The sequence below is a fragment of the Canis aureus genome, chromosome 15 (genome assembly GCF_053574225.1).
Source record: "Canis aureus isolate CA01 chromosome 15, VMU_Caureus_v.1.0, whole genome shotgun sequence".
NCBI lineage: Eukaryota > Metazoa > Chordata > Mammalia > Carnivora > Canidae > Canis > Canis aureus.
Window position 1 is genome coordinate 34,577,387 of NC_135625.1, and position 24,414 is coordinate 34,601,800.

A 24,414-nucleotide genomic window follows, 5' to 3' on the forward strand; every position below is an offset into this window, starting at 1 on the left:
CTTTTCACATATGAATGGGCTAGAGAATACCTTTGTCTTTGCCACATAGTACAGTATGTCAGTCCATAAGATTGACTTTCCTCATTAGCCCACAGTCTATCAATCACTGTGGTGTATGTAAACCAATAATATCACGCCCTAATTTACGTTATAGAATACTGGAAGTAAATTTTATTAGCCCCATATGAAAGAAATAAAAAGCTCCCACAATTGAGACATATACAAATATGTGTGTGTACATATAGATGTCATATTTTATGTATATGAGTTATGCAAGTGCATATATTCTCCACCAGGTCAAATTTCCTCTTATCCTACAAACTTTCCTTTAGGAATGAGTTTAAATCTTCTGTTTGTGAAACCAAAGAGAATTTGCCACTAGTGAAATACTTACAAAGAAATGAAGGTAAATAATTCAAAGGACTGACTCAGACTTAAGGCAGTTTGATAGTTCTTTCTATACCAAGAAGCACAGAAAATCTCAAAGCAGGCTTGTGCTAACTTGGTGGAAAAAAATCTTTCCTTGGGAGTGCATGATCTTCGATAGGAAATGCTGCAGGAACACCTTGCATCACCAAGCCAATTAGTGCACCGGAAAGCCCAATGATGTTTCCTGTTGGCAACCACCAAGTGAGAGAACTGGAAGGCTACCACCTCTGCTGAGTGCCAAGGCCCCAAAATCTTGCAAGGAACTAAGTGGCGCGTGCCAAGAAAATAGCAAGTGCAGGAAGGAGCAGATAATGCAAGGTTTTGTGTCTCTCCTACAAATGTAAATACTCATTTACAGGGACCAGTTTCAGATTGACAGCTTCAGGATTTGTGAGGATATTGTTAGCCAGAGTGCTCTTGATAGGGCAAGAGGAACAGCAAATGACAATATCATGAGGGGGCCTGGGTGGGTGGGAAACTTACCCATTCCTGCTTTTGCTGTAGCAGTGTGGGAATGGGGAGAGAGCCAATGGTTTCAAGGCAGCTTCTAGCTTCCCTCTGGCAAACAGCCAGACAAGCCCATGACTGTAACATCACCCTCTCCCAGGTTCTAAAATCTCTTTATTATGAACTTCTTGAGATCTGTAAAGTGCCAAATGCCTTTGGCCAACAAGAGAAATACAGAATCGATGTCGCCAAGACATCAGCCACATAAGTCCTGCTCTGATTGGTTTGGGACTTGATGCAATTTAGGATTCTGTAGACACATTTTTCCCCCAATAATGGAACACACAGTCATTGAGGGAGTAGAGGTGGAGGGCAGCCCCCATCTTACAAACACTCAGACATAGCCATCCTGCCCCCAAATATTCTTCAAGACCAAAGCTGTGAGTCTGTCCCTAAGCAACTCAAACACACTGCCTGGAAGTTTTTACACCTTTTTCTATCTGAAATATGCCACATGGAAATATATTATTACTAATCAGGGAAACTCTACATGGCTTCAGAAGGTACCTTAGTGGGAGTTTAAGTTTGATACCTTTCCTTTTAACATTTAGCTGAAATCAGCTATACTGAGAGCTTGCTTTATAACTATGGAGCATGGGAGAGAAGGAAGGCTCTCCTTCCCTAATTCTCCAAAGAAACATGCTAAGGTGGGCTTTGGGGCAGCCGGTGATTCCTGGAAGAGAATACAAAGGAAGTTACAGAAAGGGAGATGGTTATGAACAAATTTCTCATGACTTGAAATATTGCTAATGTTGTGTGCTTCTACAACAGGGAGTATCTTCCTTCCTTCCTTCCTTCCTTCCTTCCTTCCTTCCTTCCTTCCTTCCTTTTCTGTACCTCTCATGCCACTGCTCCTAGGACCTAGAAAACTCTGGAGTGGTGGGAATAGAGGCTACCCACTGGGAGAGTAGAGATTGGAAAATAGGGAAAATCAGGGAAATAAATCCTAAGAGAAATAGAAAGTTCCTAAAACATTTTGAGTAGAGAAAATGAATGAATTGAATACAGAAACAAAAGATAGTAGAGATTATCCTAAGAGTCCTAAGAGTGCATAGGGAGGACAAAAAGGCCAGGATTTATGTCACTGAAGTAGAAATCAAAGAGAAAAAAAAAAGTATTAATGGTGTGTCAGAGATGTTAAGTAACAGGATTTTTGACCGATGGAACACAAGGGGCAAAGGAAAGGAAGGAGTAAAGCATGACTGAGGTTTCTTGCCGAGGAAACTGGTGAAAGAGAAACTGTCTAACAAAACAGAAGAGTTGGAAGAGGAGACTTATTTGGGGCAGAAAATAACTTATTTTAGATATTTTGACTTTACTAAATTTATGTGTTGTGTCTTAGGGCTCAGTCTCAAATCTTGGTATAAAGTAACATACTGTATAGAGAACACTATTAACTTGAAGGAAGTACATTTGTTTTGTTAAATGTTAAAAATAAAAGATATTTTATGTTATGATTCTACTTTGTGAAAATTTTTTTGGGTATATATGTAGAAAGGAAGATTTAATATTATATACTCTGGCTTATTAATGATAGTTGTGAATAGTATTATTTTCTTTAGTTTCACATTGTTTTGCCCAACCTTTTCATTGTTCTACCTTGAAAGTAAATAGTTTTCTTTGGAATAAAGTATTTAAAGTAAAAGTGTTTAAAAACCTGATAATTCAAATTATTCAAATTGCTCTCATGGCCAAAGAAAAGATAGTTCCAGGAACCCTCCTGGAACTCTGCAAATACTTTTGCAGCTGAATAAAATTGCAAGGATGAATAGTTTTCTTTTTCTCCAATTGTTTGGTATCTTATAGATATCATGATTATATTTTATGAACCTCAAATCAGAATATATGGCTTAGAAATAAGACAAATTATTAAAAATTGTGCCTGAAAATTTTGTGAGTAGAATGGGAGGTATAGAATTGCTCCAAGATATTTTTTTTTAAGATTTATTTTATTTATTTGAGAGGGAGAGCAGCTGGGAGGAGCAGAGAGGGAGGGAAAATCTCCAGCAGACTCCATGCTGAATAAGGAGCCCAAAATGGGGCACAATCCCACAACCCCAAGATCACAACCTGGGAGGGGCAGAGAGGGAGGGAAAATCTCCAGCAGACTCCATGCTGAATAAGGAGCCCAAAATGGGGCACAATCCCACAACCCCAAGATCACAACCTGAGCTGAAACCAGTAGTTGGACGCTTAACTTACTGCACCACCTAGGCACCCCTAGAATTGCTCCCAGTTTAGAGCTGTCGAGGATCTTACTAGTACTTCATCACAGAGAAAGAAACCTGGTTTCTCAGATCATGAAAGACCAGCAGAAAATTACTGGGTATTAGTTGGGTTATTAAAATTTTTCATTTGGGGACAGTTTTAGCTGATCGTGGCTATTAAAAATCCCTTAACTAAGTCCTACTTTTATGTTTCATCCCTGACTTTTAGCAGGGGCCAGATGAAATAAGCCACTATACATTTTTGCAACATGTTTGAAAATACTGTCTAATAAATATAATTTGAGGTATCTTATACAAAGAAGTATATAATAAATATCTTTTATAAGTTTTTACCCAGAAAATTTTAATGGACCTTCAAAATTATTATTTCTTTTTATATGCTAAAATTGTGGAATTTGTCACCATTTTTACTTTTCCATTTGTGACCAGGTTGTTCAAAGCTAATTGTATTACTCACCCATGGTCACTATACTGGCTTCTCTACATATATCATGACTTACAAAATTGTGTTTCTGTGTGCACCACCTCATTACCTCCATTTATTAGAGTTGCATAGTACCCCAAACTCCTTTTGGAAGAAATCGGGAGAGTACGTTATAAATAATGTGTATCTCCATATATGAAGGGACAGTATGAAAGTATGCAAATATATTCTAGCATCATCTTGTAAATAGATAGGATGATATTCTGTTGCCTACACCCCAAAACAAAATAATAAACCCTATAGTGCCCATAAGAGCAGTAGAACCTACTTATAATAGCAGCATTTTTTTTTAAGATTTTATTTATTTACTCATGAGAGACACACAGAGAGAGAGAGGCAGAGACACAGGCAGAGGGAGAACCAGGCTCCATGCAGGGGGCTGACGTGGGACTCGACCCTGGGTCTCCAGGATCAGGCCCTGGGCTGAAGGCAGGCGCTAAACCACTGAGCCACCCGGGCTGCCATAATAGTAGCATTTTATTGTGCATGCATTTCAGAAGAGAGACTTTGAAAAATGTCCAAATCTTTATTTTAGTTGCTTAGTTTTGCCATAAACTTCAGGTTTATAAGTGTGTGTATTGGCCTGTGAAAGCATTAAAACTGCGGTATTGGGTCTTTGCTTATAGAAGAAATTTATAGACATAGAATTATCATTGAAATGTTTTTATTGAACTTTAATTGACATGCAATTTTATACTATTTTCAGGCACCTGACCCTGATTCAACAATTCTATATATTAGTCAGAAACATAAAATTATCACTGAAAATTTATGTTCAAGAGAAAGTGATGAGCTGGTTTGGAAACTGGTAAAAAGACTGTAGGTGGCCAAAATCTTCCTCTTTGTTACCTTTCTACCTTTGTGAACCTTTGCATGCTAATTATAGGTATTTATAGGGCTTGATTTTAACTAAGAGAAAGAAACTAGAATAGGAATAGCTGTTTAGAGGAATGGAAAATCTTTTAGATATTTATGCAATCCCTAAAGAACGTGGTGAGTGTTGCCTTTTCATTCTTAGTCCTGTGTTTGGTCTTCATGAGGAAATGATTTCTCCTGGATATTGGTGAAGTTCTCTGCAGTTTTAAACTGGCTTTCTTATATATCGTCAGATTCAATGCTCACCACAATTCCATATATATCATCAGATTCAATCTTCATAATAGCCTGTTACTTTAGTTTTTAGTCTAGAAAACTAAAGCTCCAATAAGCTAGCATGTGACTGGCCCAAATTCACAACTTTTGATAGTGGTAGAGTCCAATCAAATCCAAGTTGAGGGTTCTCCATTCTGTATTCCCTCCATTTAATGGAACAAGATTTTGTGATGAAATTAACATCAGCAAAAGGTACAGAACAATGACAGTGACTATTCTATATGGCAGAAAGTATGGATCGCAGTGGAGTGTAAATTCCAAGGCCCAAAAATGTTGATGAATTTACTCTCTACTAATTGTGAAATCTATACATTGGTGAGTGAGGAAATACAGGGTTGTTGTGTTTTTGGTTTTTTTTTTCCCAGAGTCATTATTGGCCAACTGTGTGTTCTGCTAATTATTTTTGCTTTCTGATACCAATATTACTAATGCTTGCTCGTACAAATCTTCCCTTCTCCATATACCTCTGTTTGATAATCTCATACACAAGAGATTTTCCTTCAGTGTCTCATTCTTCTTTCCTTGACAGCTATGTTGTAGGAATTAATTAATACTCTTAGTACCATTTGAATCATTGTTTAAAGCATCAATGGATGCTTTACTCCCAGGTTAACACAACACCCTGCCAGATCCCACAGAGTAGAGCAAAGAGAGGTGAAAGATGTAATGTATCTTTTTTGTTCTTAATAAAGAGCTGCTGACTGAGAACCACACAGCTGTGTGGCTTGCCCACTGTCTAACAAACCCAAGGTCATGGCTGACGGAGTCTCTATACCGATGCTTCTCAAGCCTCTGTTTACATAAATAGTACCTGCTGGAAAATGAAATACAGTTTCCCAGCTGCCACAGTCCAGCTGTTAAATCTAGCATGAGATTAAAAAAGGCTCATTTAGTAAGATTTTCAGTAATTCTGAGTGTAATGTCACCAACTGCTGTGCTTTGCCTGGGATTGCAAGATTTCCCAGGATTCAGGACTTTCAGTCTTGGCAAACTGAGGTGGTTCACCCCTCAGATTCCAGTGCAGGTGATTGAGGTTGTCACTTTCTAAAATACTATAGTAATTTTGGCATGGTTCCAGGAGTTTGGCCCAATTCAAGAGTAACAAGGAAAATCTATTTTGGGTGCAATTCTCCAAAGGCACACACCTTGGATCACTTAATATAGGACAAACTAAAGTTGTTGGCTGATCATGGTCATTGAATCTCGGAACCAGAGCTGTGTAGCTTGAGAACAAATGAAATTACCAACCTTGCTTCTTTGACTGTAAGAATTCAGATGGTTTGGGGTTTTATTTTTGTTTCTGTTTAATGAATGAGGTCCCTTCCTTTGATTGAAAATGCCGTGGCTGGCCCACATGCAAGTTTGTCTCTGTCTTCAAGACAACTGACATCAAATCTGAAAGAAAAAGAAAAATTTAAATTATGATGATATTAAAGAAAACCCTGACAAATTTATAAATTGCTCTCTTTTATTTCCTGCTCCCCCCTCACTTCTGTCTTTTTGTCTGTAAAGATTATAACTTCTCTAGAAACAGAAGACAAATATTATAAATATTGAGCAGAGTGGAAAGGAATTTTAACTTCATTACCTTTCCGGACTGATGCAGATGATTTGGCCATAAGCAAAAGTGAGGTTTTTTTGGTTCATATGCCATGAATTGGAGTGTGGATATTAGGGGTGGAAACAAGCTATTAGATCATCAGTTCACTTTTCTCTCCAAGCAGCAATTAAATCTGTTTTCTTTTTCTCAGCTCACTTCTTGCTAGAAAAAAAAAAAAAAAAGAGCATTTCAGCTCCTCTGCTCATGGAGAGTAAGACCAAGCAGAGATCACTTGTCTCTGAACATATGCAGTAACTGAGAGGAGGAGGCAGGAAGGAAGCGGAGGAGAGAAGTGGGAATCACAGTTAACCTAACGGATGACTTTGGCTGCCCCCCTTCAGCTAATGTGAACGGTTTGGCAGTCAGATGCGGCCCTCAGAGAAACAACCGACATTATAACACATCTGAAGGATATGCTCCAACTGCTAGTTTTAATGTACAACTAATCTGAGACGAGTGTGCTGTTATCACAGGGCAGGATAACAGAGATACACCAAGAATTCCTTGCCAGGACTCAAGATGGGAATAAGAAAACTCCAAAAACAAAACATTTTTCAAGAACGATCAAAACAAAACAAACCACATGGTAACTCCAGCCTTCAGGGATCATCTCCTTAAACTGTGCTGTAAGATCTATCCTCTCTTCATCTCCAGTCCAGGAGACATCGTCACACTACAGAAATGATTTCTTGCTTATCTTTGAGGGGTTTCTTTTTTCTACCGCATTTCATCTTGTCCCTTATCTGACTCTTAGCTCGGGGTGAAGCTCCCCAAATTTTCTAAGTTCTGGAGAGGGAGCAAAATATGGCAAAGCTCAATGAGTTTTGCCTATATGCCTAAAACTTCCATGTGCCCTAGAACATTACAAAACTACAGAATTGCCTTTTGGGGGGGGCATTTTATTACATTCTTTTACTTCTCTTACTTAACCACTGCAGATGTCTTGGTCTGTCACATCTGAAATTCTTTTACTGCGTTTTGGTGAGATGCAAGGACACACATAACTAGCTTATTTTTCCCCGTTGGGAAGTTTTGAATATAAGGTGATTGTGTACTTCAGAGATAAGTATGGAAGTCTTTCCTCCAACCAGGGAAGGATTCGATTTTAGCAGTCTATTAAGTAAACAATGGGCACTGAGTTGTGAGTTGGTAAGTAGATCTGCTTACAACTAAGATCACCTAGTGAAACCACAGTTTGTGATTTGTCCCTGCCTCTTTTACATATTTGTATTGTTTGGTTTTTGGTTTTTAGCTTGGACTAGGAGGGTTCAGTTGGGTCTGTTAATTTTTCGGAATGGCTAACTTTGACAGTGAATTACATAAGTCTCTCTCTCTGCATTCATTTCTATTTAAATAATTCACTAAGAACATCTTTGGAAACCTGAGACATGCTTCTGGACAAAAAAACAACAACAATAACACCACACACACACACACACACACACACACACACACACACAAACACCACGCAGATCTGCAAACAAATAAAGCAGTTGCCAAAGTGTGGTTATCTTTTAGCGTCAGTACTGTGATTTTTAATGTGAAAACATAAAGACTTCCTGTCAGTTTTTGCTTAAAGGGCTGTCTGATTCAATGAACAGCAAACGAAGGAACAAATATAGATATACTAATCTGTGCTCACTCAAAAATGTTGAAACCCTTTGTGGAGAAAACCTGTTTCCTCTGTCATCAGAGTGCCACATTTTTAGAGAAATGGCAAGGTCAGGTTTAGGACTAGTGACGCTCAGACATCCTTAACTACACAGAGAGATATATCATCCTTCAACAGGCCAAGGGCCACCAGCAATCAGCAAATTGGTTGGTTGTTTCTGGGTTGGCATGTGTATACTCACAGTAATCATTTGCTTGTAGGGATGATAAAGTTGACAGCTATAACTACATCTACTTTTTATGTTTCAGAAGCTTTCCTTGCTTCCCTCACTTTTTAAAAAATTAATTTGTGTTTTAAACCATTAGGTTAAGAAGGAGAAGATTCTTATTAACCCTGGTACAACTCATGATATGTCCTATAGAAACTGTTGAACTTTGCAGCCAGAAACTGTGACCAGGCCAAGGATGTGCCTGAATTGAACAGGAAGGTGCTGTTCATAACAGGGACATACTTCCTACCCAGGAACTTGGCAGCTGGAGAAGACAGACACTGAGTTGCAGGGAGCAGACAACTCTTTGGAAGTTAACAAACCTCAATTCTTGCTTGTTCTTTGACTTGTTAGCTCTGAAGCCAAAGGAAATCTCTTAACTTCTCTACTCCTAGGTTTCTTCACCACATCAAATCCAGTGAAATATACTCATGTGCGTTTTTCAGAACAGAGCTTAACCTAAAATTTATATGAATGTGCAAAAAACCTAGAAACACTACAATAACTTTTAAAAAGATGAATATAATGGGAGGAACATATCAACCTGCTGTTAGGCTTTCTATAGCTACAGTCAATCAACACTGTGTGATATTGAAACAGAATAGGTAACTCAGCAATAAAGCCAAAGAAACATGCCTGAGTTTTGACAAAGGTGCAAAAGTGAGTCAGTGAGGAAGTGTGACCTTTTAAAAAAATGGCACTGGAGCCATTGGACATTAAGGTGGGCAAATAGATTATCTACATAACTCTCACATCTTATGTAAAAATTAACTCAAAATCGATCACAGACTCAAATATAAAACTGTAAAATTTGAGGGTAAAACATGGGAGAAAATTATCAGGACCTGGGGTTAGGTGAAGTTTTAGACTTGACATGATAAATATGATCTATAAAAGAAAAAATTCATAAATTGGACCTCATCAAAATTGAAACCTTTCTTCTGCAAAAGTATCGTGACTGGTGATGGCCACATGAACCTACATATGTGATAAATACAAATATATACAAGATGAGTGCATATAAAACCAGTGAAATCTGCTTAAGTTTAGTGGATGTATCGATGTCGATTTCTTGGTCATGATGGAAGTGCAGTCTGCCAAGATGTTACTATTGGGAGAGATTGAACATAGAGTATGTGGGACCTCCCTGTACATTTCTTGCAATTTCCTATCAATCTATAATTATTTCAAGATAAAACCATTTCAGAAAAAAAAAAAGTTTAAATAACCCAAGGCTTCTGTTTTGTGATTCAACCCATCACATGAAAAAGCTAAGTTTTTGCTGACAAATGTTTCCCTTTGCCTAGTCAATAAAATGTCAAAAGAGAGGGTAATGAAAGGCACCTGAGACTTCCCAAGAATCTATAACCTATGGTCTTTTATAGCAATAGTATCAACAGAAGAAAAGAGGGTGGAACCCTGAGGTGATTCTATGAAACTGTGATTCTCAATCTTTAGCATATATCAGATTCACCAGAGGCCCTGTGAAAACACAGATTTCTCGGCCCCAGCCTCAGAGCATCTGATCGGTAGGTTGGAAGGTTGAGGAGAACAGCACTCAAGAATGCACATTTCTAGCAAGTTCCCATGTGATGTGAATGCCCATACTGAGGCTGCTGGTCAGGAGACCGTACTTGGAAAACTGCTGCCACAGAACTCCTGAGAGTAGCAATTTAAAATTCTCCCAAGAAACTTCCAGGTAGAATGCAATGAAATAAATTAAGAATTCACTATATTTATATCTCTTTTTATGTGTATAGTTTTTTTTTCTTCCCTCTCTCAATATGTTGGCTGATAAAAATGTTCTTTTGGTTCTTCATCTGTGTGGGCTCAAGAGTATGTCGTTGAGTTAATTTACAAAGCCTCTGATTGCACATCTATCACATTCTCAGAAAATATTATCCCAGAAAAATCCATCAACACCACACATAAGCTCCTAAATGTGCTGCACAATTGGCATGCAAGAGAGTGAAAGAAACCAAAAAGTGATCTATTCAGAGGCCTCAAAATGAATTAAAAAGTTAAATCCTATAACAGAATATGGGACTCCATTAGGGGTTCATTTTTATAGGTTTCTAAAATAGAAATGCTGTCCTAGGCAGAGCATTGTCATGATAAGTTGCTCATGCTTTGAAGTCAAATGCCCCACTTCCCCACCCACCCCGAGTTGGCTATGCTGCTTACTAGCAGTTTTAAATTGGTCACAACTATAAACTCCAATTTCTCCACTTATGAAAAGGACTATAATAATGCCTAAATCATAGGAATTGTTAGCAGAATTAATATGAATACATCTAAAACAATTAGCACATGGCTTGACACTTAAATCCTCAATATATAATCGCAGTGATGCTGTTTAGAAGGTTGGAGACAATGATAATTATCAATAATTATATCTGCTGATCATATTTTGGCAGGTATCCTCCATAACAGAAATTAAATAATGATCATAATCATTGCCATTAGTTATCATTTTATTGAGCAATTGCTATATCCCATTTTCTGTGAAAGGAGTTTGTTTTGTTTTTCAAATCTTCACAACCAGCTTATGGGATAGGTACCATTCTCATTTGCCCTATGAAAAAAACTAAGGCTTAAAGAGTCTAGTATCTTCCTCAAGGTTAGTTACCCAATGTATTATTTTCCTAGGGCTGGGTAATAGAGTACCACAAATTAAGTGACTTTAACAACACAATTTTATTCTCCCATAGTTCTGGAATCCCCATGTCTGAAATCAAGGTATCTGTACAGTTGGTTAATTCTGAGGGCTGAGGGAAAAGATCTGTTTCAGGCTTCTCTGCTTAGCTTATAAATAGCCCTCCTCTCTATGTGCCTCTTCATATTGCCTTTCCTATATACATTCTGTCTTTGTGTCCAGATTTCCCCTTTTGCAAAGGACACCTGCCGTATTGGATTGGGACCACCCTAAGGAACTCTTTTTAACTTGATTACCTCTGAAAAGACCACATCTCCAAAGAAGAACATAGTGTGAGATGTTGTCTTTTATTGGGGGACAGAATTTGACCATAACACCCATGTAGTAAGTGGCCAGGTTGAGATTTTAACCTCCTTCACAGGCAATGCTAGGAACTGGATGTCTGTATCTCCTAAAATTCACATGTTGAAGCCCATGTATGATAGAGCCCCCATGATGGGTTGGTGCCCTTATGAGAAGAGTATCAAAGCCCTCTGTCTCCCCAGTGTGAGGATATAGCAAGAAGATGGCCATCTACAAACCAGAAAGTGAGCTGTCACCAGATAGAGATCCTTCTGCACCTTGATCTTGGACTTATCAGCCTCCAAAACTATGACACATAAATGTGTGCTAAGCCACCCAACTGATGGTATTTTCTTAGAGCAGCTAGAGCCAACTAAGTAAGGAAATATGCTGCCTTGCCTTCTGCTTATGGGACTTTTAGGAGATATGGACCTCATTGGCAGTGTTACACAGTCAGGTTTATTTGATCCTCATGGCCAACACACATGTTGTTGTTTTTCTTCATATATCACCAACTATTTTTATGAGATACATAAAACTTATAAGAAAACATGGATTTGCTGTCTTCATAATCCATTTGTTGGCAGGATCTGCAACAAGTCGTGTTCAGATCATTCTGTGGGAACTTTGGGGAAAAGGGGAAGTAGTCTCTGTATCTACTTTTAGAAATTTCTTAGTCCAAAGTCTAAATATTGAGTCTTGGAATAAGACAAAACCAGTCAAAAGCTACATAAACTAGTCATTTCTAGGAAATGGACCAAAGCAGAAACTAAATTTAAGAAGTATGAGGGCCCTGTCCAGGTTCATGTGTACCAGGTGATTAAGGAGACTCTTTTATTCAGGTTATTGCAGTTACTGAAGAATGTCTCAAAGAAAAAGGAGAGGGGCACCTGGGTGGCTCAGTGGCTGAGCATTCTGCTTTCAGCTCAGGTCATGATCCCCGGGTCCTGGGATCAAGTCCCACCTGCTACTCCCTCTGGCTGTGTCTCTGCGTCTCTCACGAATAAATAAATAAAATCTTAAAAAAAAGAAAAGGAAGGAGATGTGGAGATATTCTAATATTCTAACAGATATTACAGAACAAAAGGTTGGGGGGGCATTTCTTAAGTGCTTCTGTTTTCCAGGAGCTCGAGGATTAGGTAATGTTCGACATTGTCGATTCCTCCTGTTGTTCAAGACAAATGAATATCATTCAACCCTGAACAACTCAGAGGTGACCCTCATAAAATTCTTGAGTGAGGGTAAGCAGGGTCTAATAAATATTCTCTTGAAAAATCTTGTTGGCATAGTCCCTGGAAAAGTCTGTACTGGGAGGTATTGTATTGTATTGGGAGGTAGTGGTAAAAGTCTGTTGTTTCAGAGTCCTGAAGAGCAGGCTCCTTAAAACAGAGACATTTGAAAAAAATAAGTAAAAGGAAATTTTAATATCAGGGGTGCCTGGATGGCTCAGTCAGTTAGGCATCTGCCTACTGCTGAAGTCGTGATCTCAGGGTCCTGGGATCAAGCCCTGAGACCAGCTCCCTGCTGAGGAACTCCCTTCCTCTCCCTCTCCCTCCGCTCCTGCCCCGCTCCATGTTCCATGTTTGCTCTCTCACTCTCTCTCAAATAAATTAATAAAATCTTTAATAAAAATAAGAAATATTAATGTCAAAGATTACATTAAGATAGAGTCAGGAGTTGAACCCTGACGGTGCCAGTCCAGTAGATTCCAAGAAGTTGGTGGAGGAAAATCTTTCAGTTACACAGCACCCTTCATTGAGTTTTTTGAAGCTAGGATGTCCATGGTCTTAGTGATGTTACCTAGTCTTGCTTCACTCTCCTATAGGAGAATGTATGACATGAGCTTTTTACCAGACTTTGCTAGTGGCCCAGGCAGTGGCTCATCATGGCGTTAACCCACCCTATGTGTGGTCTATTGCAACTATGAGCCCTTCAATGTTCATATCAGTTGAATTCTTTAGCTTCCAAGATCATTCAGCCAGCTCCAGGCAACTTAGAATCCCAGAAGGAATACGGTTTTAGTTCTTCTCAGTAATGCTGAGTTAGGGAAGGGGAGAAAAATTGGAAATGTTAGTGTGGAGGGTTGCAGCCAGATACTGAAGTAAACAGGTTAATTTACAAATTTGGTAGATGGATAATTTGGTCTAAGTAGCAGAATCCAGTCCAGTTTATACATAGGTACCAAAACTGGTTTTTGCTCATTGTGGAAAGAAAGTTAAATCTTTCCAGACAAGTCAGAGTTTGCATACTCATCAGTAACCTGCAATTAATAAAAGGCAATTAATAAAATAAAAGACAAAAAATATGTTTACAATCTGATGAACTGGAACGGTGTGCTATAGTTTCTACTGAAATTTTTTTAAATGTCTTCCTACAGTAACCTCTTTTTTTGATCAAATGTAGTCTCAAAAATTATTCTTGATCACAAAATTAGGCTGGTATTATCTGATTGGGCCTGGTTTTTTGCAGAGGTGCAGCCAGAATAATAATTCCCATATTAGGGCTTCTTCTGTTGACCTTTCTGGAAGTTTTTATAAGGAATCTCAGATTGGATTTTTATAAACCTCTTGAGGCTAGAAAACTAAACCAAGAACTTGTCAACAGATTTCACCTGCAGTATCTATAAATTTAGGTGAATTCTTCTCTTCTGGAAGTTCCCCAAATATCCCAAGTTTCCTGGGCCTGCCAAGTTATGGAAGTGACCTTCCATAACTCACCTAAGGCCAGGAAGGAACCCTGTAAGTGAGGAATCTGGTCATTAACATGACTCTATAAAGTCAACCTTAGTTTTTTAAAAGTGCCTGGTCATATCTGATTAAATGAGTATCTTCTCAAATAAACATTTCAGGCAGGACCATGGTTGCATGCCTAATGTTTCCAATATGCCCTGCTAACAAGGAAAGCAGATTCATATTAAACTTATGCAAATAGCTATATTGTCAATAAAATAAGAATACTTCAAAGAGTTTCTGAATTTTGCAAGAGGCAGGCAGGAAGAAAAGATACCATTTACGAGGTTTCATTTCTCTTTATAAAAGCATACGCTCCTGAATTGTTATGAATTACAGATAGCTCAAAAGAGAGAGGTTCCCCATTTCCAGAAAACAGATTATTAAAACATCAACAACATTCAAAATCCACAATCATCCCTGATCAGCTTGTTCAGTTCTTTGTAATACTCACTCTACCTAATCATTGTTGAGCAGTTTCAGAAGCACATCTACTTCACTAGGGTTCTGGAAATCTTGCCTTAGCCCTCGGATATGGTTTCCAGGTTTTTAAGCAATATCAGTAGGCTCTGTCTCAGATCCAAAGTAACCTGGCATAGCCCTTTTCTGTGGGGCTCTGATACAATCTTTCCCTGAAGACAAAATACTCTGGCCTGAAGCTGATTTGCAAGAGCTTTCAGGGAAGCATCAAAGCAAAGCAAAGTCTGTCTCTGGATGACAAGAAACCTAAAATGACTGTGGCTAACATATTACTGATCATTTTTGCAAGTGAAAGATCTGATGAGGGCAATTTACAAGAATCCCCAGTTGAAAAGCACTGGCTTAGAAGATGTTAATTTCAAATATACAAAGTTAAAGCTGTGGCCAAGTTACTGGAAACCATGACTGATAATTCTAGGCTTGTTATTTACTATCAGGAAATGCAGCACCAGGATTCAAATAAATGGAAACATAAACAGCAGGATATTTGGTGATTCTCTAGGACCTTCCTATACAGCCTATGATTTCTGAAATAGTTATAATAACAAACTTTTGCTTCCATAGGGAAAGCTAAGCATCATTTCTGATTTGACAACTCCTATGCAACTTATCAATAGGAACATAACAAATAAACCTAATTGTTTTTACCATCTCTCTTTTTACACAGTGAAATAACAAAGCTTCTGTGATTTCCAGGAAACCCTTGGGATGTATCAAAGGTAGTTTTATTTATTTATTTATTTATTTATTTATTTATTTTTAAGATTTTATTTATTCATAAAGATGGAGAGAGGCAGAGACACAGGCAGAGGGAGAAGCAGGTTCCATATAGGAAGCCTGATGTGGGACTCAATCCTGGGTCTCCAGGATCACACCCCAGGTTGCAGGCGGCGCTAAACCACTGCACCACTGGGTCTGCCCTCAACGGTAGTTTTAAATGCAAAAGATATAATGTAGGAATCAGTTTTGGGAAAGGAAAATATCAAAAGTTGTCACAAGATTTGAACATCTGATGAAGATAAGATCATGGGTTCCTGAAGGCAGGGAATACTTGGCTACATGTTTAATTCATGTCACAGTAAATGATTTTAAACATATACACACACAGTAGCAGGATTGTAAAGAATCTTAGCTTTATCAAAAGTAAGTCTTTGTTCTCGGGAAGCCTGGATTGCTCAGTGGTGAGCACCTGCCTTCGGCCCAGGGCGTGATCCTGGAGTCCCAGGATCGAGTCCCACGTCAGTCTCCCTGCATGGAGCCTGCTTCTCCCTCTGCCTGTGTCTTTGCCTCTCTCTTTCTTTCTCTGTCTTTCTCAGTGTCTCTCATGAATAAATAAATAAAACCTTAAAAAAAAAAAAAAGAAGACTTTGTTCTCTTAAATAATCAATGACAGGGACACCTGACTGGCTTAGATGCACAGGACTCCTAATCTCAGGGTCTTGAGTTCAAGCCCCATGTTGGGTGCAGAGATTACATAAACAAACAAACTTTAAATAATCAATGACATGATAGAGGTAATATAAAATACAGAAAATTATTCCAAGACACAAAATCTTTGCCTTCTAGGCAGATTATTCAGAAGTTAAGAAAAACATTTACAACCTCATTGAGGGTAGACCAATCGTTGAGGGTAAAGTTTGTCTTCTTAACAGACAGAAAAACAAATTTGCTTTCCCTTAGTATAGTATTTGATACTAAAGCTCTTTTTTGAAAATCTTATAAATGAATCCACCAAACCCCAGCCAGGTTTGACTACAGCAAAGAAGTTCCTTTTCTGCAAGTTTTCTACAACTTTCTGCATCCATTCCAGTTTTGTCCTATATGTTAACAACTAGCCATTTGAGTTTAGGGTAGTTATTCTTTTTTTTTTTTTTTCCTTAACGAAAACACATCCTGCAAATCTTATTACAAAGTTGAACTGCTTTGCCACTATTAATCTTAGTAGGGTCTCATTCATATATATTGATTATAGTTTCAAACCATAGTAACTTTCATTTCACAGAGGAATAACGGAGATGGATAGTTGTGAACTTTCTGGGGATATAAAAGCATTTTGTAGCAGAGTAGCAGAGCTTATGAATACACATCTCATTTTTAGTAACCATTCATATTCCCATAGCATAACATTACAAAGTGACAAAAAGGAACACATATATTAACAGACCCAAGTATAATCTAGCTTGCATGATACATAAAAATGAAAGGAGAAGGCATATAAACTTAAAATTATGCTTAGTGGTCAATATTTCAGTATTCAGTCTTACATAGAAATGATCTAGACTGCCAATGGTGATTCACTAATTTGCTCAGTTTTCAGTAACTCAGTTTAGTATCAAATTTCTTAATCTCTAGAAATTTTAGAAATATTCACTTTATGTAAATGATTATTCCTAAAGCAATTAGAACTTCTTTAGGAGATTTTACAACCTAATGTGGTAATGCTGTCCTGAGACAAGGAAATGTTACATATTCGTGCAATGAGAGGTAAAATCCTTTCTGAATTATAGACACAGACATGCAAACAGAGACACAGAGTTTAGTTTCAATTCTAAAATTTAAGCCATGGGTGAAGAGTAAACACAGAATTACAAAAGTCACTGGTCCATGTCAAAGGGCTGTGTGCTTCCCTGTGGGTATGAATCTTAATTGATTTGAGCTCAAAACAGACAAAATAGGCAAACAGAAAGGTGTAACAAACCAAATTCTCTGTCATCTTTCACCTACGAGAGATAAGATCTTTATAAATAATTAGTCCTTCTATAGAGATCACCAAATGGCCAGGACACAAAATTAAAAGAAGCTAGTATCAGAAAACAAGCAAGTACTCAAAAGGAATAAAACCAGATCCTTGCCGTTGCCAGAAATGGACAAGAGTCCATATCGCAGCACCATGAATTTGACTTACCACTAAGTCCCTGGACCAGAATGAAGCCCAGTGAGTCCCAAGAGGCCTCATTACTTGGCTGGAATAAAGAAGGATTTGTGTTCAAGAACCAATCTATCTAAGTCATGGCACCAAACTGCCAAGCTACACCAGCCAATTAAGGGCATCATTTATTCAAACTATTGCAACAGAGAAAATATCAATTAATGGTGAATGCAGTGAAGAAAAAAAGAAAGGGTCTGGGTTTTATAGAGGCAGGTAAACTTGGAAGTCATCTACAAGTCCTATGGGAGTCATGAGGAAGGATGGAAAGGGGTTTTCTCTCAATATGTGGGGGCAGGTAAGTCCTTGCAGTTAATTATTTGCCAGAGCACAAAGGCCCAAGATTTCTTAATCATTGCTGTTTTACAGAAGCATAGGACTCAGGTAAAGTTCAACATTGTCAGTGCTTTTTATCTTTGCTTTCTCATTTCTTTCAAACAATTTGCTTTGTCGAGGCTACAGGAAATTCTCCTTACCATTCTCCTCCTTGATTGATTCCATAAAATAGATGACGTAAAAAATCTAATTGAATCCCACTGCATTTTAATCATTTATTATGTGACATTATCTCAAGAAAGTTTTTACCCTGTCATTCCAGGAAAGCAAATAAAGTAAGATATTTTGGAGATGGTCTAGTGTCTGACCAGAGGCAAAGAAGAGGTGTGTATATGAGGGGATCACATTCTTGCCATTGAGAGTCACAGTGCAGAATGCATTCATCATTACTTATGTGTGTATTCATTTAACTCCCCCAATAGTTTAATGATTGTCATAACACAAAACTTTATTATGTATGATGCATACTGATTTTTTATTCTGTTCTTTAATTTTTAAAACTGGTAGTGACTCATTAAAATTGATTCCCACGAATGCATCACAAAACATTTTGAAGTACCTGGCTACAATATCTTTAAAATTATATTTATTATAAAAATAATTTAACAGCCTTTCAAAAAATTTGCTACTATCATTTTTGTGGGGTTTTTAAAAATACAAGTATGTGGCCTTCCATCTCTTTCCACATGACATGTGGCAGATTCCCAAGCATAGTTCAATAATTCAGCAGCTTCCAGTACCATATTTGGGTTCTGATGGCGTTTTTTCACGGATGGTCTGGAATGAAAAATTGAAAGATTACAATATAGTTCACAGATTATGCATAGTCATTCTTTATTCAACAAATGTTGAGTGCCTTTTAGATTCTAGGAATGGTTGCAGGTAATTGAAGACAAATAAGAAAGGCAAAGTTCCTAATGCAGAAAAAAATTGTCACATCTCTTTTATTGAAAAATATAGACTTTTTCCTTCTTATATTCTAATTCTTTTTTTTCAGTATAGGAATACTTTTTAATTTTAAATTACAATAGAGTTGGGCAGTCTGGGTGGCTCAGCGGTTTAGCACCGCCTTCAGCCCAGGACCTGATCCTGGAGTTCCACATCAGGCTTCCTGCGTGGAGCCTGCTTCTCCCTCTGCCTGTGTCTCTGCCTCTCTCTCTCTCCCTCTCTCTCTCTCTCCATCATGAATAAATAAATAAATAAATAAAATCTTTTTTAAAAATTCCAATAGAGTTAACCTATGGCATTATATTAGTTTCAGGAGTACAATATAGTGATTTAACAATTCCATATGTAACCTGGTGCTCATCCCGACAAGTGCACTCCTTAATCCCCATCACCTGTTTCACTCATACCCCCACCCACCTCATCCCTGGTAACCATGAGTTGACTCTATACAACTACAAATTTGTTTCTTGGTTTGTCCCTCTTTCTCTCTCTTTTTTTTTCCTTTGCTCATTTTTTGTTTGTTTCTTAAATTCCACATGAAATCATAGGGTATTTGTCTTTCTCTGACTTACTTCACTTAGCATTATACTCTCTAGCTCCATGTTGCAAATGGCAAGATTTCACCTTTTTTACAGCCAAGTAATATTCCATTGTATATATAAACCCCATCTTCTTTATCCTTTCATCTGTCAATGGACACTTGGGCTGCTGCCATAATTTGGCTATTGTAAATAGTGCTGCTGTAAACATAGGATGCATGTATTCCTTCAAACTAGTGTTTTTGTATTCTTTGAATGGGATGACTGGATCATAAGATACTTCTATTTTTCACTTTTTGGGCAAATTCCATACTGTTTCCAGTGGCTGCACCAGTTTGCATTCCCACCAATAGTGCAAGAGGGTTCCTTTTTCTTGATATCCTCTCCAACATTTGTTTCTTGAGTTTCTAGTTTTCTCTATTCTGGCAGGTGTGAGGGATAGCTCATTATAGTTTTGATTTGCATTTCTCTGATCATAAGTGATGTTGAGCATCTTTTCATGTGTGTGCTGGCCATCTGTGTGTCTCCTTTGAAGAAATGTCTGTTCATATCTTCTGCCCGTTTTTTAATTGGAATATTGTTTTTGGGGGGTGTTGAGTTGTATCTCTGATATTAATCCTTTACTGGATATGTCATTTGCAGATATCTTCTCCTATTTAGTATGTTGCCTTTTAGTTTTGTTGATTATTTCCTTTGCTGTGCAGAGGCTTTTTATTTTGACATAATCCCAATAGTTTATTTTTGCTTTTATTTCTCTTGCCTTAGGAGATATATCTAGAAAAACATTTCTACTGCCTAATGTCAGAGACATTACTGTCTGTGCTGTCTTCTAGGATTTTTACGGTTTTGGGTCTCACATTTAGGTCTTTAATCCCTTTTGAGTTTCTTTCTGTGTATGGTGTAGGAAAATGGTCTAGTTTCCTTCTTTTACATGTAGCTGACCAATTTTCGCAACACTATTTATTGGAGAGACTATATTTCCCACTACATATTCTTTCCTACGTTGTCAAAGATTAACTGATCATATAATCAGATAATCGGGTTTATCTCCGAGTTTTCCATTCTGTGCTATTGATCTGTGTCTATTTTTGTGCCAATGTTATACTGTTTTGATTACTACAGCTTTATAACATAACTTGAAGTCTGGAATTGTGATGCATTGTTTGTTTTTCAAAATTGCTTTGGCTATTCAGGGTATTTTGTGGTTCTATATAAGTTTTAAAATATTTTGTTCAGTTCTGTGAAAAACAGTGTCAGTGTTTTGATAGGGATTACATTAAATCTGTAGATTGCTTTGTTTAGAATGGACATCTTGACAATGTTTGTTCTTCTGTTCCATGAGCATGGAATGTCTTTCCATTTCTTTGTGTCATCTTCAATTTCTTTCATTAATATTTTATAGGTTTTAGAGTACAGGTTTTTCATCTCTTTGGTTAAGTGTATTCCTAGTCATCTCATTATTTTTGGAACAGTTGTAAATGAGATTGTTTTCTTACTTTCTCTTTCTGCTGCTTCATTATTAGTGTATAGAAATGCAACAGATTTCTGCATGTTGATTCTGTGACTTTACTGAATTCATTTATCAGTTCTAGCAGTTGGTTTTCCATATATAATATCACATCATCCGCAAAAAGTGAAAATCAGATGTCTTTTATTTCTTTTTGTGTCTGATTGCTGTGGCTAGGACTTCCAGTACTATATTGAGTAAAAGTGGTGAGAGTGGACGTCCTTGGATTGATCCTGACCTCAGAGGGAAAACTCTCAGTTTTTCCCTTGAGTATGATGTTTGCTGTGAGTTTTTCATATGTAGCCTTTAGTATATTAAGGTGTGGTCCCTCTGAGCCTACTTTGTTGAGGGCTTTTATCATGAATGTATATTGTACTTTGTCAAATGCTTTTTCTGCATCTATTAAGATGATCATAATGGTTTTTATCCTTTCTTTTATTGATGTGATGTATCGTGTTGATTGATTTGCAAATATCGAACCACCTTTGAATCCCCAGAATAAACCTCACTTGAATAAAATAAAATAAAATAGTCAGAAAAAAAATAAATCCCACTTGATTGTGATGAATAGTTTCTTTAAATGTATCATTGGATTCTGTTTGCTAGCATTTTGTTGAGGATTTTTGCATGTATGTTCATCATAGATATTGGCTAGTAGTTCTCCTTTTTTGTGGTGTCTTTATCTGGTTTTGGTATCAGGTTGATACTTACCTCATAGAATTAAACTGAAAGTTTTCCTTCTATTTTTTGGAATAATTTGAGTAGAATAGGTACTGGCTCTTCTTTAGATGTTTGGCAGAATTTGCCTATGAAGCCATCTGGTTCTGGATTTTTGTTTGTTTGGTGGTTTTTGATTATTGATTCAATCTCTCCACTGGTAATTGACTTATTCAAATTTTCTATTTCTTTCTGTTTCAATTTTGATAGTTTATATGTTTCTAGGAATTTATCCATTTCTTCTAAGTTGTCTAATTTGCTGCTGTATATTTTTCATGATATTCTCTTACAATTGTTTGTATTTCTGTGATGTTGGTTATTTCTCCTCTTTCACTGGTAATTTTGTTTGAGTCCTTTCTCTCTCTCTCTCTCTCTTTGATGAGTCTGGTTAGGGGTTTGTTAATTCTGTTGAGCTTTTCAAAGAACCATCTCTCAGTTTCATGATCTGTTCTGGCTTTGGGGAAGATTCTTTCTTTTGTTTTGTTTTTTAGTTTCCATATCATTTATTTCTGCTCTAATCTTTATTTCCTTCCTTCTGCTGGTTTTGGATTTTGTTTGTTGTTCTTTTTCCTAGCTCCTTTAGGTGTAAAGTTAGGCTGTTTGTTTGAGATTTTTCTAGCTTCTTGAGCTAGGCCTGTACGACTATAGACTTCCCTCTTAGAATCTCTTTTGCTGCATCCCAAAGGTTTTGGACTGTTGTGTTTTCATTTGCATTTGTTTCCAGATACTTTTTGATTTCTTATTGATTTCTTGTTTGACATTTTCATTGTTTAGTAGCATGTTATTTAACCTCCAGTATTTGTGGTCCTTTCAGATTTTTCCTTTTGGTTGATTTCTAATTTCATAGTATTGTGGTCAGAAAGTATATGGTTCGACTTCAGTCTTTTTGAATTTGTTGAGGCTTGTTTTCTGGTCTAAAATGTGATCTCTTCTAGAGAATATTTCATGTGTGCTTGAAAAGAATGTGTATTCTGCTGTTTTAGGATGGAATTTCTGAGTATATCTGTTAAATTCATCTGGTCCAGCGTATCATTCAAAGCCACTGTTTCCTTGTTTATTTTCTGTTTGGATGATGTGTCCATCAATATAAGTGTGGTGTTAAAGTCCCCTGCTATTTTTGTATTACTATCAATTACTTCCCTTATGTTTGTTATTAACTGTTTTATGTATTTGGGTGCTCCCATGTTGGGTGCATATATAATTATTAGATCTCCTTGTTGGATTGTCTTCTTTATTATGATATAATGTCTTTCTTTGTTTCTTTTTACAGACTTTAAGATCTGTTTTGTCTGATATAAGTATTACTATTCTGGCTTTCTTTTGACATCTATTTGCATGATAAATATTTCTCCATCCCCTTGCTTTCAATCTGCAGCTGTCTTTACATCTGAAATGAGTCTTTTATAGGCAGCATATAGATGGGTCTTGTTTTTTGTTTGTTTCCCTATTTGTTTGTTTGTTTATCCATTCCATCACCCTATGTCTTTTGATTAGAGCATTTGGTCCATTTACATTCAAAGTAATTATTTTCTTGTTGTTGTTTTAACTTTTTATTAAAATGCTTCAATACAGATTGACTTTCTTTTGTAAATGACTGTTTTAACTTTTCCTGAAATAGGACATATATGCACTCTGATAAAACAGAATGAAAAGTCTCAACTTATGGGAATTCCTGTACAAAGCACTGATCCTCACTGCATTCAAAGTAATTATTGTTGGTATGTACTTATTGCAATTTTGTTATTTGCATTGTGGTTGTTTTTGTTATTTTTCTCTGATACTTTGTTCTCTTTCTCTGTTTCATGGTGTGCTGGTTTTCTTTAGTGACATGCTTTGGTTCCTTCCTCTTTATTTTTTGCATATCTCTTACTATTTTTTGATTTGGGTTACCATTTGGTTTATACATACCATCTTTTGCTTATATCAATCTACATATTAATCTTATGGTCACTTATTTTTGAACTCATTCTTTACTCATCTCCCCTTCATGTTTGATATTTGGTATCATTTTTTTTTTTACCTCTTTTTATGTGCTTCCTATTTTTCTTACTCTTACTTATGGCTTTTATTTCCCACTCACAGAATCATCCTTAACATTTCTTGTAGAGCTAATGTAGTGGTCATGAATTCTTTAACTTTTGTTTTTCTGGGAAACTCTTTATCTCTCCTTCTATTTTGAATAAGTCTTACAGCGTAGAGTATTCTTGGCTACAGATATTTTCCCTTTTAGCACATTGAATATATCCTACCACTCTCTTCTGGCCTACAAAATTTCCTTGAAAAATCAGCCAAGAGCTGTAAGGGGTTTCCTTTGTATGTAACTGTCTTCCTTTCTCTTGTGACCTTATTTTTTGCCATTTTAATTACTATGTGCTTTGGTTTGAATTTGTTGGAGAATCTCTGTGCCTCCTGAGTCTGGATTTCTGTTTCTCTCCCTAGATTCAGGAAGTTTTCGGGTATTATTTCTTCAAATACACTTTCTGTCCACCTTCTCTATCTTCTCTTTCTGGGATCCTTATAGTGCAAATGATTGATGGAGTCACCGAGTTCCATAAGTCTATTCTTACTATGTCTCTCACCTGTTCAGCTTGATTTCTTTCCATTTCTCTGTCCTCTAAGTCATGTTATATTCCTCTGTACATGTAGCCTTCTACTTAGTCCATCTATTGTATTTTTAATTTCATTTACTGTGTTCTTCATCTTTGATATGTTATTTTTCTCTCTTTGTCAAGAGTCTCATTAATATCCTCCATCCTTTTCTGAAGTCCTGTATCTTTATGATTACTTTACTTAAATTCTATATCAGGCACATTACTTATTTCTTTTTTGCTTAGATCGCCTGCTGTGATTTTATGTTCTTTCATTTAGAACGTATTTCTCTGTGTCCTCATTTTGTCTACTTTCTATGTCTGTTTCTCTGTGTTAGGAAAGTTAGGTACATCTTTTGCTCTTGA

General features: G+C 37.0%; 1 protein-coding gene and 2 long non-coding RNA genes across 14 annotated transcripts in view; 1 reads left to right on the plus strand and 2 right to left on the minus strand.

Moving 5' to 3' along the window:
• NRG1 (neuregulin 1) overlaps positions 1-24,414 on the plus strand; it is a 1,069,619-nt gene that overhangs the window by 579,004 nt on the left and 466,201 nt on the right. The gene's annotated exons all lie outside the window — the stretch shown is intronic.
• LOC144284494 (uncharacterized) overlaps positions 1-24,414 on the minus strand; it is a 67,184-nt gene that overhangs the window by 25,230 nt on the left and 17,540 nt on the right. For all 4 annotated transcript variants that reach the window (XR_013352919.1, XR_013352920.1, XR_013352917.1 and 1 more), the window contains exons 2-3: positions 6,389-6,562; positions 6,049-6,195 (exon numbers count right to left, since the gene is read on the minus strand). This is a non-coding gene — a long non-coding RNA (uncharacterized LOC144284494). The remainder of the gene's footprint in view (positions 1-6,048; positions 6,196-6,388; positions 6,563-24,414) is intronic.
• LOC144284495 (uncharacterized) lies at positions 12,885-17,909 on the minus strand. The gene is made up of 2 exons (XR_013352921.1): positions 17,393-17,909; positions 12,885-13,315 (listed from the first exon to the last, which is right to left on the minus strand). It is a non-coding gene; the product is annotated as an uncharacterized LOC144284495 (long non-coding RNA).